This window comes from Sus scrofa, chromosome 3 (genome assembly GCF_054392235.1).
Source record: "Sus scrofa isolate SSC_HxYL_T2T_F1_AM1 chromosome 3, Sscrofa_HxYL_maternal_Yorkshire_Landrace_v2.0, whole genome shotgun sequence".
NCBI classification, from domain to species: domain Eukaryota; kingdom Metazoa; phylum Chordata; class Mammalia; order Artiodactyla; family Suidae; genus Sus; species Sus scrofa.
In genome coordinates, this window is record NC_139385.1 from 107,693,846 (window position 1) to 107,707,170 (window position 13,325).

Genomic DNA, 13,325 nt, shown 5'->3' on the forward strand with positions numbered 1-13,325 from the left:
TCAGATGGGTGTAATTACATGACTGATTGGCCTTTCTCCCTACGCGATGTCACCTCCTTGAGGAACTGCAAACCCAGAAAGGCCCCTATGTGTGGAAATCACCCAGCGGGGGAGGGAGGAGGTCTTGTTAAATGCATGTCAGGGCGGGACCTAGGACTCTGCATTCCTAAGTCCCCAGGTGATGCCAATGCTGCTGGGACCTCCCCCAACGCGTAGGCACGCATGCACGCACGCACGCAGATGCGTGGACTCTCACTTTGAGTGGCAAGATCCTACAGCAGGATCTTTTCCCATCTCCTCGTTCCCAAGAAGCACCTGGAGCACCTGGAGATTCTGATTCAGTGAGGACTCAGGATGGTGACTGTTTGATAAGAGGCTCGAGTGCCCTCAGGTAAGTTTGGGCAATGCTGCCTCCAGGGCTGGGAAAGACACGGCCACAGCTGGGAAGCTTCCGCAGGGAACCCGAGGCTGGGCCTCCTTCATGGGTCTCCCAGGTTTAGCAGGTGCCTTCCCCTCCAGCAGGAGAAGGCCTGTCTTGCCCTGACGTGGCTTTGACCTTGGGTCTCAGGCAGACTCCTTCCCATCTCTCTGCCTCCGCTTTCTCCTCTGGAACATGGGAACTGAGAGCCGAAGCTCAGGGCCTGCAGAGGACGTGATGGAGGGAGGAGTCTAGAGAAGCGGGTAGGGGAGAAGCGGCCAATGACAAGCCAGCATCCTGCCAGCGACAAGCCAGCATCTGGCCAGCAAGTGGGAGAGAGATGGATGAAGAGGTGAGGCAGCAAGAAGCGGGGAAAGGGAGGAAGGCAGCAAAGGTGGTGCTGGGGACAGGGGGCGGCAGCACACCCTGTCCCTGCCCCTTGGCATTAGAAAACATGGAACCAAAGAACCCAAGAGAAATTAAAAAGCAGGGATGAAGGCATTCTGGAGACCTGGACCATTTCCCCCGCAGCCCATCACTTTGGTGCTCCCTATACCAGAGGCGCAGAGCAGCAGCATTAGGGAGTGGGGGTAGGGTGGCCAGGGGCTCTGGATGGAGAGAAGAGGGCAGAGCTGACCCGGAATCAGGAGGAGCCTGGGGGCTGGGCACAGACCCTCCTAGCTTCCCACTCACTGGCTGGGCCCCAGTCCCACACACCATCACCGTCTTTAGAGTGGTCACCACCCCACTCGGGTCCTCCCTACAGGCAGTTCCTGAGCACCCACTGTGTATCAGGTGCTGGAAATATACCTTATCTCATGACTGTTCCATCCACCCTGGCAAGGTGTGTTTTGTACCCATTTTACAGATGGGGAAAGCAGACAGAATGTGCACATTTACAGTTATTACATGGAAGCACTGAGGTTCAAAGCCGGCCCTCCTGCTCTAACAGTTTTGACGTATGTAGTTCAGCATCTTTCTGAAAAGGGTGTTTGCACATGGGCTCCAAACCCAAGGGAGTCAAGGCTATACCTACAACTTTCCCTCAAATCAAATCAAATGCCTATTAGAGTGGTGATGTGAGCTTGTGGCCCATGTGTGGGAACCTTTCACGGAGAGACAGTGACCCACAAAAACTACTGCTTCCAATTCTAGCTTTATTTGTGGGGAACGGGCTTGCTATGTGTGTGGGCACATAGTGATTGTGCCCTAATGCACACCTAACACCGTGGGTTCTTTTTTCTTGTTTTCCTCACCTGGTACTCCGGGCACACTCCTTAACCAGCAATTGCCAGGCAAAGCCAGCTCAGCCCGCCGCATCCACGTGAGGAAAAAATGGGCATGTCCATTTGAGCACACGTTTTATTTTTCTAATTTTACAATAAGATTAAACCGGCATGAAGACGTGTGTTAAAAGGGATGCTTTTAAATTCAATAAATAAGTGAGACAGGAAAAGACAGTGAGATTCTAAAATGCGTTAAAACAAGATGGGTGGATTTAGACCCGGGTGAGATGTCTGAGTACCACGGTCTAAACAGACCAGGCACCTCAGACAAACATGTCCTCAGTCTCGATTCTGGGGACGTCAGTGTGACATCACCTCCATGACCCCCTTCCCTCCCAGCCCCCCACAGCTCTTCGAGGGGTGCCCTGCCCTCTGCTTCTTGCTCTAGCCTGTTAGTGCTTCCTCTTGGCAACCTCCCTGGCTGTTGCCTTTACATCTGGCCATAGAGACTCTCCTCCTGGTCCAGGGATCCCACCCGCCTCGCCTCCACTCCTTTTCAGGGGACCTCTCTGACTCAGGTTCAGCATGACCTACCTGGGTCACCTGTTGGTTTCTCTAAGTGTATCCTGTGGCAGACCGGCAGTGCCTGGCTTCTTGGCTTATAGCCCTGAGCTGGTATTTATCACTCATTCACTCATCGATTCAACAAATATGTGCCAGGCTTTGGGGTAGGTGCCATGGGCATCACAAAGGGGCATTCAACACACCCGTGCCCCCCGTCTAATCGGGGATGAAGCCGTACACTCAAAGCCCTGTGGTCTCCGGCTCCTTGGCTGCCGGAGCATCTCAGTGAGACTCCATGTGTGTCTGGCACCTCCCGTGTGGCACTGGAAACCCCTCCCCCTGCCTGGACTCCTCCTGCTCTCGGGAACCCCAGCTCCCCTCTGGGTCACTTGCAGAGTTCCCATTGCCTCTGCAATGGACAGGCCAGGACGACTGGGGTCTCCAAGTCACTCCTCCCAGCCCAGGTAACCATCTCCCTCCTTTTTTTTTTTTTTTAACTTTGATGCTACTTAAACCAAGTCCCTTCTGCCCAGTGACAGAAGCCTGTATCTTCCCCTTAGACTTTTCAGAAAAAAGAAGAGGGGGCAGGCAGAGGAGGTGGGGGGCGGCTGGGGGAGGGGGCGGGGGCAGCTGACTGCTCTCTCATCCCAGGCTGCCCCAAAAGTCTTCCCGATCTCCAGGTGGGACTTTGCTGTCACCACCACCCCTGGCCCCAAACGCCTGGAGATGCCCTCACCTCCTGTGCTGGGGCAGCTTGGGGCACTATTTCCCCTTTCCATCCAGGGTCAGGAAAGCATCATTCTAAAGGAACATATTGGGAAATAACAGGGTGTGTAGGTTGGGGCGGGGGGAGTGGGGAGGAGGCCCCTGAAAACTACAACAGCCAAGTACACTCCCTCTGTAGCCAAAATATAGTCACTGGCAGGCCAGGGTGGCCCCAGGCAAGAGGGCCAGCAGGTCCTCCCACTTTACTTCAATCCTCCCCTGGCAAGAAGCTAAATCCCCTTTCATCAACTGATAAATAGATAAACGAAAGGTAGCATATCCGGAGTTCCTGTCATGGCGCAGTGGAAACGAATCCGACTAGGAACTATGAAGTTTTGGGTTCGATCCCTAGCCTGGCTCAGTGGGTTAAGGATCTGGTGTTGCCGTGAGCTGTGGTGTAGGTCGCAGATGCAGCTTGGATCTGGCGTTGCTGTGGCTCTGGCGTAGGCTGGCAGCTGTAGCTTTGATTAGACCCCTAGCCTGGGAACCTCCATATGCTGCAGGTGTGGCCCCAAAAAGCAAAAGCAAGGAAAAAAAAAGGTAGCATATCCATCGAATGGGGTATCTTTCAGCCATAAAAAGGTATGAAGTAGGATACAGGCTAGAAATGGATGAACTTCTAAAACATTATGTGTGGAAGGAGCTAGACACAAAAGGCCACAGCTGTATGATTCTGTTTATGTGAAATATCCAGAATAGGTGCATCTGGCGAGGCAGAGAGTAGACTGGGAGTTGCCAGGGGCTGGGACAGAAAGTGAGGGGACCATGAGGGGGGTGACTGGTTAACAGGTATGGGGTCTCCTTTGGGGACGATGACAAGTTCTGGAACTAGATGGTGGTGGGGTGAATGTATTAAATGCCAATGAATTGTACACTCAAAAATGATTGAAGCAGTGAATCTTATGTATATTTTACCACAATTAAAAAAAAAAAAAACACAAACGGGAGTTCCCATAATGGCTCAGCGGTTAACCAACTCAACGAGGATGCAGGTTCGATCCCTGGCCTCCATCAGCGGGTTAAGGATCAGGTGTTGCCATGACCTGCAGTGTAGGTCGAAGAAATGGCTTGGATCCTGAATTACCGTGATGTGGTGTAGGCCAGCAGCTACAGCTCCAATTGGACCCCTAGCCTGGGAATCTCCATATGCCAAGGGTGCAGACCTAAAAAAGCAAAAGACAAAAAAAAAAAAAAAAAAGAAAAAAGAAAGAAAGAAAGAAAGAAATATTTTCAGGCCTTGAATATTCCCCTTCACTTTCAACCTCCTAACCCCACCCCTGTTTGAGAGGAAGAATTCTAGAATGAACTCTTCTACTGGAATGAAAGAGGCAACTTTCCATTTCTGCTCTTGTTGCTGGGAGGTAGGGCCCACTGGCCACAGCCCCCTCAGGACGGCCCCACAGGGCCTTGACTGAGGCAGTAGGTGTCACCCTCAGACCTGACCCCTGGACCAAGAAGAAGAGACCCAGCCTGGTGCCTATTCCAGGCCTTCACCCTAAGCCATCTCCCCAGCCAGCCTGCCCTCTGCTGTACCAGCTCTGAGCTTCGTTGGTGGTCCCCAGCCAGGGCCAGAGGAGGCTGATCTGCTGTGTCTACTTCCTCCAGGTCCTCTGGCTCCTGTCACAGAAGGACAGGCAGGATGGAGCCTGTTCAGAGGTTCACATACGAGCTCACCAGGTCTGAACATAGCCCAACCTCCCATGCTGACCAGTTCTGCTGCTGCAGAAAGGCCCAGATGACAACAGGTAGCCTCCTCGGTGATAACATGGACCCCTTCATAAGATGAAGTTTGCTGTGGACCAAAGCTGACCTGGGAGCCAGGCAGCCCAACTCACCACAACATGACTGGTAGACACCTACACGGGGCTCAGATGTGTCAGGGAGGAGAAAAGGCATTTGGAGACACAGGTCTGGGCCCAGGCCAGTCCTCCAGCAGGATGGCAGGAAGACAGCCAGAGAGATCAACATTCCCGGAGGATCCTGCGGCTCCTTAGCTTACCCCCAGGCCAGAAGCCAGGATATATCTGCTTTCTCCAGCTTGTAGAGATCAAGACCTGACTGAGTGCCTCGGGCCCTGCAAGATGCCACTTTCTTTGTTGGGCTGGCTCTGTGACCCCGTCCCAGGGCCAATCTGACCTACCTTGCTGTGGACTTTAGCTGCTGTGGTTTATCTGCTTGGATTATTTAAAGTCTAACTCTTCCGACTTCTTGGCCCACCAGGAACCACTTCCATCTGAGGCACCGTATCACAATCCCCTCCCCCAAACTCTTGGGGTAAAATGGGTTTGGGAATTCAGAGTTTGGGAGATTTCAGGACGGCTCATATAACCGTGCCTGCATTACGTATTCTACCGCCCTGCAGGGTACAGAGCAGTACCCATCATCAAACACATGAAGAGATCCACAGGGAAACAGAGGAGATCTGTGCCAAGTAGGATAAATAAAGACTCTAAATAGCTTCACTTCCCTTTAGGTCAGAATTTGCAGCCAAATAGTTTTGGCAGCAGACATACCAGACAAACGAGCAAAAACAAAGCTTTCTGAATCCGGGATTTATCGAAAAGAGACTGAGGATCCGTGTTTATGCTGCCTAAGAGAGAACCAGGCAAGAGAAGTTATCCTTTCGAAAGGAAAGAGCTGCGATGGAGCCTGCCCGCGCCCCCACCTCCAGCCTCTCCTCTGAGATGCTGGCATGGGAGCCCAGCCTCTTTACCACTGGTTTGGGACTCTCTAGAGTTATGGGCCCCCTGACTGTGTGCTGAAGGCCAGAGACTGAGCCATCCTGAGTGCGTTTCCTGATCTCTTTAAACCAGAAGAAATCGATTCCAAGGGCTCCTTTGACCTCGGACATTTTATGACCCTACTCTGTACAGTAGCCAAAGCTGGCTGCGCTCTTCACTGGAGGCAATGTCTTCGCCATGGAACCAAGGAGCACCCCAAGAAAGCATGCGTCCCTCTCAGCACCCAATGCCCCCCCCCCCCGGAGTGTCTTTGGACTAACACTTCCCAGGCCCTGGAGGGTCCTTTCCTCCTCACCAACCTGGGTGGGAAACTTGCACTTAGGGATTAAGATCTGCTTCGGATGCCCTCCTCTGGGACCCCTCTTTATTCAGGCTTCCCTATGGATGCTTAAATCATAAAGTGTGTGGCATTTCTCCGCTTCGGGCAAGCGAAGATTCCACGGCCAGAGTCTGCATTGCCATCCGCGGTCCCAGAGGTGTAACGCCGCGTCTGGAGCGCGGCAGGTGCTGGGCAAGCGATCTTGGGGTGGATGGGTGGGTGCTCGGTCCTTGTGGCTTCCTGCCAGATGGACTATCATGGGGGAAGGGAAACAGCGCCCGTGCTCCATCTGGACAAAGCCCTGAGGCATGTGAGGGAGAGGAGGTGAATAGCGCAGGAGAAAAGAAGCCTTCGCGTGAGACACGTGTTACAAGCCAGGTGGGCAGCTGCAGGATCACAAAGTAAAGCGAGAGGAAGGAACTGGAAAGGCCAAGGTGGAAGGTCCTCGACGCAAACCTGTGGACTTTGGTATAAAACAGGGCATGGCCCCTCGCACACCTCTTTAAGAGCAGAAAGAGGCCATCCTGGAGGAAGCGGTGTTCAGGGTGGGGGAAAAGGAAAAAGAGAAAAATAGAAGAAAAGGTACCCAGGCCTCAGCAATCGCCGGCCGAGCCAAAGCCCAGGGCGCCAGGGGCTGGGGCGCTGCTCACCGCCGCCACCAGGTGGCAGCAAAAACCCGCCAATGGCCCAGAGCGCGCGCCAGCTTCCCGCTTCGGACCCGGTTCTGCTTTTGCCCTGGGCGCGCACTGCAGGAGTGGAAGGCTCCCCACTCACGTTACAGCCAGGTCCAGGCTGAGCGCATCGGCCAGGTTCTTCTGGTACCCAGAGGCGGAAAACCTGTCAGTTCAGGAAAGTTCCTAAACTGGTGTCTGGAAGCTTCTCGAGGGGCTCCTGGAATCGAGATGCCCTATCCTGCTCCTCTCCTCCGCACGTCCCACCCTCTCACCCCAGGGGAACGATTCCTTCTCTCTCCCTGCTCTCTCCGCAGGCGGGCTCAGGCGCTGGACTCTTCTGCGGAACACAGCCTCGGTTCGCCTTCACCTGTGCGAGTTCCCACTCACAGCTCAGGCTAGGGTCCGAGAACGAGTCTGCAAGCTCAAGTTCCTCGGTCCTGCTCCCTGAGACTTGTCATACACACACGCACACTCAGTAAACACGGGCGGGCAAGCAGACAGACAAAAACACACACCAGACACCGACTCGCGCAGTATCGCCCCGGCCACGCGTACCCGCGGGGCTCTCGAGGGGCAGATGTAAGAGGCCGCGAGGATCGAAGGACTCGGTGGCAACATATCTGAGTTTAATTTTGACTCTCACCGTTCCTCTGGGTCACTTACCTCCCGTTCCTCCAATAACGGGATCGCCAAGATGCCTGGCGGCTCAGAAGCCAATGCCTTCTCCGCATCAAAGCTTTTGCGGCATCTTGGAAAGCCTTCTTTAGTGTCCGGCTGGCTCAAAAGGTAGATTCCCCGTGCTGGGCCCTGCGGATACCTGGAGCCCAAGACTTGAACGACGCGGAGAAAAGAGTTTGCTGCACTCTGCGCGCACGAAAGTTGCGAGGAGCCAGTCGCACTAAGACGAAGACCCTCCAGGCGCAAGAGTCCTGGATCCCCTTCTCCATCTCTGACCCTCGGGGACCCCTCGCTCAGGCCACACTCCCATTCACCTCGTGTGCTGCTCTCCTCAGGTGTGCTAGCTACTCCCCGTGGCCCCGCCAGGCCTGGAGCCTGAGGCTCAAGCTTTCGCCATCCTGCCTCACCATAGTGCCTCCTCGGAGAGAATGCGGCTGCGAGGTGGAACTAAAGCGGACATGGTGGTGGGCCTGGGAGGAGACCTGGACATACCGGATTAACATCCTGGGGGAAGGGCATCCGAAAAAGTGTACTGGTCTTATGCGCTCAGGGGATCCACTGACAGATCCCTCTAAGGACTACCCGTGAACGTTTTGAGAGGTTGAAGGTCATGTCGCTTCTGGAGAAATGGGTCAGACGGTGAGATCTGGAACCCAGTCATAGATCCACGGAAAGGTGACAACTAATAATCATCCGGAAGCCCATATGTCTCCGCTTGGTCCTCATTCCTCCTTGGGAATGTCTTCTGCCAGCCCTGCTGCCTTCCCTCGGGCCCCTTTCACTTCCTCCCTCCCTATGGGAATAGCCTCTCGTCCCACCTTCCTGTCTACAGCCTCACTCCCTCAAAGCCTTCAAGCGGAGCTCTGGGTATGGTCACTAAAGCTCCCCATAAAGCCTTATTTGGCTCCCCAGTGCCCATGGGATCAAGGCCACCCAACTTACCCGATCTGGTAGCAGGACCCAGACTCTCCCTTCTCTCAGACTCAATGACCAGCTTCTTTATGCACCCAGGTGCCGCAGCCAGGCTGCACTGCTCTGCCCTGGAACCCAACCTCCCCCATGCCTTTGTGCCAGCTATTGCTGCCTAAAATCTTCTCCAGGGAATCCAATTCCTCTTTCTGGTCAAAGCCATCTCTTCTGTTCCTTTTCTATTCCTACCCCCAAAGCTATAATTAATCTCCCCAAGTTGCCTCCCCAAAACCTTTGGACGCAACTTCTGGGGTCTGTTGGTTCCTCAGTGATACCTCAACTGATCACTAGATGTGAGTAACTTAAGGGCAAGGCTTGACCGTGCTTGTAGCTCCCCACTCGGTACTTATTTTTAGAACAAGTTGGATACATTAGGACCCAAAGCACACATGGCTCTGGACACTGTCCCTCCCCCTCAGGCATATCTTCAGGAAGAAGTGTCACAAAGGCCAGAGGTAAATATTTATCTTGCATCTCATGGGAATGTGCACAGTCTCACTGCACACTCCACAAAGTTCATGTGTTATACATTTCACACTCAAATACACACCATGGAGTCCTACGCCACTGGGCAGCGCTGGTGGTGCTGGCCAAGCCCAGTCCAGTCTGGGAGAGGAGCCCCCTGAAATCCGCCTCTCCTCTGGGCTTCACAGGAAAGCGGCCCTTAGCCCTTTGCCTAGCGCTTCTCTCCCTTAGGAGGAGCGTTTTGTTTGGGGCTACCTCTGTGCAAGGTCCAAGTTCAGAAGCGTGAGAGATTGTGCCGTCCAACCAGTGGAGCCTGGGGTCGCAGCTCCCCGCCCCTCCCCGACTTCCTTCTCTCCAATTTTCCTAGCCGTTTGTGCCTAAATATGGCTCTTAAGAAAGTTTTTCCTCGACTCCTGGGGACGCAAAGGAGAGTAAAGGGGACATTTGGGTGCACAGATGTGCGGGGACGTGAAAGTTCAAGCTGGCTGTGTGACAGTGGCCAAATCACAGCCCTCTCTGAGCTCTAGTTGCTCCTTCCCCTGTAATCAGAGCCGCTCCAAGCTCAGGGACTTCAGGAAAAGGCCAAGGTAGCCGGGGCCTGGATTCCGAAGGCCCGCAGGTGTACCTCGGTCGGTCCTTTCCCCGCCCCGTCGAGCCGCGCCAGTGCGGCCGGGACCAGGCGCGGGCGGCCGGGAGGCGGCGGCGCGGTCCGGGCCGCTGAGCCAGAGGCGCGCACGCCGGTGATTAGCAGCGCGTTCAGGCAGTAAGGGACCGTGCTGAGGATTTCTGTTTAATAAAGGTCGCAAATTAGTTAGGATGGTAAATAGTCCTCTCAAAATCCAACCACTGCCGTCGCCCTCCTGGAAGGGCTCCAGGCCGCCCCCAGGCACAGGCCAGCCAGTCGCTCGGGGCGGCCCAGCACCGCGGGGGATCCCGCGGGGGGGAGAGGTGGCGCCGCGGGAGGAGCGGGGCGTCTGGCCCCGAGAGGCTGGGGCTTCGGCCGCAGCGCCTCCCAGCGGCCCGAAAGAAGAAAGACGGAGTCCGAGCCAGAGAAGCGGGGACAAAGGCCCAGCGCCAGAGAGCGCCGCGGAGGCCGGGCGGCGGAGCCGGCGCGGGGGAGCGGAGCGCACAGCCGCCGGGTGGAGGCGGCCTCCTCCCAGACCCCAGGGGACTGCCGCCGCCGTGCACCGCTGGGCTCCCGCACCACTCGGCCTGGTCCCGGCCCCTCAGACCTTCCGTTTAGGTGCCTGGGCCAAAGCCACTCTCCTGCCTTCACCTCCAGGGGTCCAAGAACTCATCCCTGGCCCCAGGCCCACCTTTTGCAAGGGGAAGAGAACATCCGCACTTTTCGGGACCTTAGCGACTCCAGCCGCGCAAAGAGGCTCTCCGCCCTCAGCCAGGCAGTGAGCCGCCTGAGACGCACGCAAGCGTATGTGACTCTCCGTGTGCTTTCCTTTCTGGCTAGCACATTCTGTAAAGTCCTCAGTATGTGAAGGATTAGACTTCTGCAGGTTAAGGCCCTACCCTTTCCTTAAAAAAAAAACAAAAAACAAAAACAAACAAAAAAACCTGTGCATAAATCTGGAAGAGTCATCATGGGCTTCTTTCTAAAAAGTGAGGCGATATTGTGGGGAGTGGAGATGCGCTTCCGTTCTGTGCAGGAGAAGGTGGTGCCTACAGTGGGCGGCTGTGTGTGGGTGTGTGTGCACCCGCGCTGGCAGGCGATGGCCGTGTGTCGTTTGAATAAAGTTGTACATGGGGGGCTCTGAGAGTGTGCGGCGTGAGGGGAGGGGCTGCTGCTGAGCGCCCAGAGGAGTGTGGGGGGGGTGCTTTCCTGGGTGGGCCTCTCCTGAGCAGAGGAAGCTGGAGAAACTTCCCAGCCCTCAGGGGAAGGGGCACTCGGGGGACGCCAGAGGGCCTTGCACACTTGCAGCATTCAGTTCACTTCCCAGACCCAACCAGCCACCAGTCACTGTGCTCCCCTGGGCACTTTGTTGGCGACTGAATTGTTCCTGGGATCACAGCCTCTCCTCTCCCCAACCTGGCTTGGCCCTTCCAGGGCTCCCCATTTCCCTCTAGTTCTTCTGTTCCTGTTCCTCCCCACTTTTGGTCTCAACTCCCCCCCCCCCCATCCTCTCTTCCTCCTCCTGTTGCTTTTCTCCCCTCTGGGGGATTTCTCTTAATACAGAAGTTTATTCTCCCTTTCTTTCTTGCTCTGGATTTTCAAATGGAGACCCCCTGTTCCTCTGACCACTCGTAAGATTGTGTTTCTCTGAAGATGCTTATCTAGTTCTCTGCCAATGTCTTTGGGGCCCTGGCCTCCCGGTGGGTGGGTGTTGCACACGCATTCGCAGGGAGGGGGTGCTTCAAGTTTGGGGCAGAGAGGGAAGGAAGGCACATTGTCTGTGACCAGCTTCCTACTCCTAGTTTATCAGATGAATCAGAAGGTGAAGAACGTGTAAGGATTTAGGAAATGCTGCCTGCTCACACATGTTGGTCACAGTGGACATTCCAGAATTGTGAGGCATTTGAGACAAGACACTGAATGGCCATCTGGGTCAATATTGCCGGAATGAGAACATTTGCCCATTCTCACAATTGTAAAATGTCCTTCCCTTCCTCCAATAATCCTACTGGAAGTGCATTGGGTTTTTGAAGCTCACAGGGCATTAACATGTTGAAGCACTATGTAAACTTCAAGACGTTTGGGCAAATGGGTGGCATTTGAGTGCCTGGAGTCAGGCGATGGGGTTTGGGGATGGAAGTACCACTGGGTGGCATTTTTATTATGTCTTTGGGTTGGTGCATAATATGCTGTGTGTCTGAAGGTTTCCTCTGTGTAGACTCCATGTGTGTGTTTGGGTGGAAGTGCGGTGGCTGTGTTCTCTGGCTGTACTGACTGCTCATCTGCTCCTTTTCTTGTGTATGAACTTTTGGTGAGCCCTGGCCCACTGTGCTATGCCCTAAACACTCTTGGTGCTACGATTGTTTGATGCAGATGTGTTTCTTTTGCAGCGTGACTAGCTCTGGATAGCTCAGGATAGGAGGGTGCGCTTGTGCGACTGGGCGGGTTTGTGTGTGCAGTTGTGCAGGGTGGAGTGTGTGCACCCTGGAGAGTGTGCCTGCAGGGAGGAAGGAGAATGAAGGGTTCTTGGGTTTGTATCTGAGGACCAGGACTGATGTGGAATCTGGAAAGAGGAAATCAGAAAGGCAGGCCCTAGGTCGTGTTGGGAAGGAGCTCTAGGGATGCTGGGTAACTGCTCTGGGAGCAGGCAGATGTTTAAAGGGAAAGAAAGGGCTCCACGGGGTTTGTGATGACCTGGCTGGGGGTTGAGGTGTGTGCCTAACATGAGGTGGGATATGTTTGTATAGATAACTGAGAGTGTGTGTGTGCACACGTGCACACACACGCGTGCACGCGCTGTGGTCTAGCCTCTATCAGCCTGGCTGTGCCTGCCCGCTCCTGCAGAGCCCCGCCCGACAGACACAGCCCAGCTCAATCAGCCGCTGCATGAATACACTCGAATGGAAAGTTGTGCTCAGCTGACCGGAGAAATTGGAGCCGGGCTAACACTGTTCCCCCCGCTCCCTGGCTCCCTCCTGCCCTCCCTCGGGCCAGACACCCGCCTGGCTCGTAACCGGAAGGGGCCTGGGCGGTGGGAAGTTGAGTGGGCCTGAGTCCAAAAACTTGGGGGCACACATCCCCCGAGGACCGCCAGGCAGGTCAGCCCCAGCTCTTAGGGGTGGAGGGGTTAGGGGAGGACCCAGGAAGATTCCCGAGGGGGCAACCAATGCTTCAGGTGACCCTCACACAAAGACCTAGGTGGGAAGGAGACAGAGAAAGACAGGGAGAAGAAGAGACGGATGTCCCCTGCTCTGGGAGGCCAGGCATGCCCAAAGCCACAGGCTGCAAGCTCCAGCAACCTGTGCCATCTTCTCCTCTCAGAAGAAATGGAGGGAACCACTCCATTGCCACAGCCCATACTAGGGTTGGGGTTCTAACCTCACTCTGGTCGCCTAGGCCTGGGCCTGGCCCACCCAGGGCCTCACTGGGGCTCTCCCAACATCCAAAGTCCAGCCATCCCTAGCTGGTCCCATGGCCTCCAGCCCCAATCCCAGACCTCCAGGCTCCTGTGCCTTCAATCCCACTATTGATCAGCATCCCCACCCCGCGCTGTGGCAGCTTCCAGGTCATTTCATTTTAATCAGCCGTATGGCTCGCCAGGGATAATCAACTGCGCTGGCGCTGGGCAGTCGATTCTGCAGGACTCGAGGAAGCCAGGAGAGGGGCCTGGTGGGGGCGGGGGGGCCGAGGAGGGAGAAGCGAGCAGGCCTGCAAAGGGGTAAGTTGACCTATCTTCCCTCGGGCAGATGGCTTCTAGGGGTCAATGACTTTGATACAGATTTTCCCGGTTCAGGTTCCTGGCGCAAATCCCGGATTGCCATTGTTTTTCTTTGAGGGAGGCAGGGACGACGAAGGGACTATTCCCAAATTGGCAGTTCTTC

At 55.2% G+C, this 13,325-nt stretch overlaps 1 long non-coding RNA gene across 1 annotated transcript in view; it reads left to right on the forward strand.

The window, feature by feature from the left end:
- Window positions 1–13,325, forward strand: part of LOC146404833 (uncharacterized) — a 1,439,763-nt gene that overhangs the window by 742,058 nt on the left and 684,380 nt on the right. The window lies entirely within an intron of this gene.